Source organism: Alligator sinensis, unplaced genomic scaffold (genome assembly GCF_000455745.1).
Source record: "Alligator sinensis unplaced genomic scaffold, ASM45574v1 scaffold814_1, whole genome shotgun sequence".
NCBI classification, from domain to species: Eukaryota; Metazoa; Chordata; order Crocodylia; family Alligatoridae; genus Alligator; species Alligator sinensis.
Genome location: NW_005842352.1, coordinates 177,665 through 180,705, shown reverse-complemented (window position 1 = coordinate 180,705; position 3,041 = coordinate 177,665).

The following is a 3,041-nucleotide window of genomic DNA, read 5'->3' as shown; positions in this document are numbered from 1 at the left end:
CGGCCCGGAGCCCAATCGGGGGTGCACCGCGCCGCGCCGCCGCCGCCGCCTGTCCTAGCAACCGGGCCCTTAGCAACCGGCCTACGGCCCGGCCAGCCGCACAGACCCTCCCCGGCGTCAGCCGCTTTCCCTTGCGCCCACAACGCCGCAGCGAGGCGGTGCAGCTCGGGGCGGCGGAGCCGCTCCTCATGTGTCAGACGCCAGGCTCCGCGCTCTCCCCGCAGGCAGGAGAGGCCCGGGGCTCTCAGGCCCCGGAGAAGTCACAGAGCCCCGCGCACCTTAGCTGATGAATCAGCCTCTGCCCTCTTCCGACACACTTCTATAGGCCTCGAGTGCATCCTGCTCTGCTAATCTAAGCAAAGACTATTCCAGCAAAAATTAAACACCCCACAACTAGGGTGGCCATCCTAGAGGACAGTCTTCTGTCCTCTTTCAATACAAAACCCTACACCTTTATGTTCTCTATTTTCCTTTTGAAAATAGTCGGGTTTCGTATCAATAAAGGACAGAGTACGGACTGCCCTCGAGCATGGCCACCCTACTCGCAACACGCTTAGTAGATGAGTTGTCTCGAAAGCAAGACAACTGGGCTCTTCCAAACAACTCTTGTGCCACGTGGGCTAGCTGGGGGCATTTCTGCACCAGCTAAATGTTTTCTGGGCATGTGCACATAGAAAAAAACCCTCCACCAAATGCATGAACTACACCATTCAAGATATTTCATTTTGTGCAAAAATCTAGTTAGTCTGATAAAACATATCATCCTGAACTACACAGGTTAATATATAAATGTCTTTATATCCATATATATGTATATCTATATATACACACACACACCTGACTCTGTAGTTCAGGACTATGGGTATAATATATATATTATATTAATATATAAAAGGCATTTATATATTAGCCTGTGTAGTTCAGGACTCATGGTAGAGGTGATATATATATTTAGGCAGTGCCTTCCCTGCCAAAGAATCCTTCTCAAAGCTCTCGCAACACATGTACAACACAACAGATCGGTCCCTTCATGTTGGGTGTAGTGCACCTTAAAGCCAACCTTAACTGCAGGTTTAAAAGTGGTGGGGCAGAGGAATCCTGACAGCAACAAAATCATTAGGTCTCCTTTTGATTTCTTCCACTTGTTCCACTCCACAAAATGTGCCCCCACTTGAAAATGCAATTAGAAACTTGCATCAAAGGTGTGCACGTTGGCCCCAGTGAATACACAGAACACCCTCTAGCTCTCAATAGGCAAGGGTAGTTGCAGAACAGGAGCTGCTTCCCTACTGGCACCAGGCAATAGGAGCAACCGCTTTTTTTGAGCCTGTTTTCCTCTTTATTTCAATCACAAGGAAGAGAAGGGAAATTCAAAACTTGTTCCACAGTCTGTGGTACAAAATTATACAATGGCAGAGATTTGTACCGCACTGTATGCTCTTCTGGATGATTACTTCTGAAATATATGGCAATGTGTTGGCTGAATGTAGTACAAAGAAAATCAGAAAGGAAACAAAGTCTGTTCTTTAAAACAAGATGTGTACTAATGCATACTAATGGGAAGAGGGAATATTGTTTAATATGCTTATAATATATATTTCACATAAAATCTCCATTTTCTTTCATATGCACGTCCTTGCATGATTTACAGCTCCTGGCCATCAATACACCAGATGTAGTTGTATTTCCATATGTACAAAATCTGTGGGAAGGACTTGTATAATCTCCCTCAGATTATACAAAAGCCTCAGTGACATCAGTTGAAGTTTACAGCTAGTTTGTCTGTCTCTTTCTTAATTATTTATGTTGTTTAGTTTGTACATCCTGCTTGTTTTTGAGGTGTTCGCAAGGACTTTGTTCCTGTTCTAGAATTGAATGTATGGTTGGGTTCATTTCTAATTATCTATCAATGTTTTAGGATCGTTATAAAGCTTTTGAATGGAAGATATTTTTCATCAGGTCACACTGTCTTGCATTTGAAAGCTTGTCTAACTCTATTCCAACTATACAGCTGGTCCTGTGAAAAATATCACCCTAAAATATTCCTGCCTCTCATAATTTCTGGGCCATCGTGGCTCCTTTACTTATATACTATCAGTGCTCAAGAATTCGAGGCTGACATTTTAAATATCCTGCAGCATACAGCACAATTTTGTAATTCACTTACTCTCTTAGTAAATCCAAGCAAAACTAAAAGGCTCTCATTTATAGTCCCCATTCTGATCAATACATGGGAGCTATAAAGGTGGAAAGATGCAAAATCCTCACAATTAATAAACAACACAAATACTTAGATTAAAACCCTAATTCCTTCAGGACAGACATTTGGCTTCCATCGCTAGTTTGCTCTGTACTTTCATTACGTACGCGCTTATTGTACAGAAGGGATCTGGAGTCGACACCTGTCCTTGCCCCTGTGCCGAGGCTGTGATGCTCAACAGGACCCCGGGGTGAACTGAGAACCTTTCAGGGTTGCCGCATTGGGCAAAAGCAATTCACAAGAGAAACCCAGAGATTTCAAATGGGAATCCAGAGTGTTACAAGCGTTGTGTCCCCACGCAGTCGCGGTGAACTCTTTGTAATGCAATAATAGTTTTATTATTTCTGGAGAGTCAACAATCAAGTGGAAACCACGAGTGGGCGTGTTGGGAAAGGTGCCTCGAGTCTAGCGGCGCCCTACTAGGTTGAGAACCACTGGGCTAAGGAGGCTTAGTTCAGTCCTGCCACTCTGCTACAAAGGGGGCAGTTACAGTTTTCAGGCACGCCGGCCTGTGCCAGGCCTCCCTCCCTGGGAGAGGCTTTTTTCCTGGCAGCTCGACCGAGGGCAGCCCGCTGGGGCAGGTGTTCAGATGAGCTCGTCTTTCTGCCGCGGCACGGGGCGGGCAGGTGTGACCCCGCCCGCAGCCGGGACAGCGCGGACTCCCGCGGGCAGGCAGGCAGGCGGCCGACGCGGGTAGGGGAGGCCGGGCTGGGGCTGGTGTCAGCTCGGCGGAGCCCGGAAGGAAGGCTGCTGTGTCCCGTGATCGCCGCCCCGGGGCCCG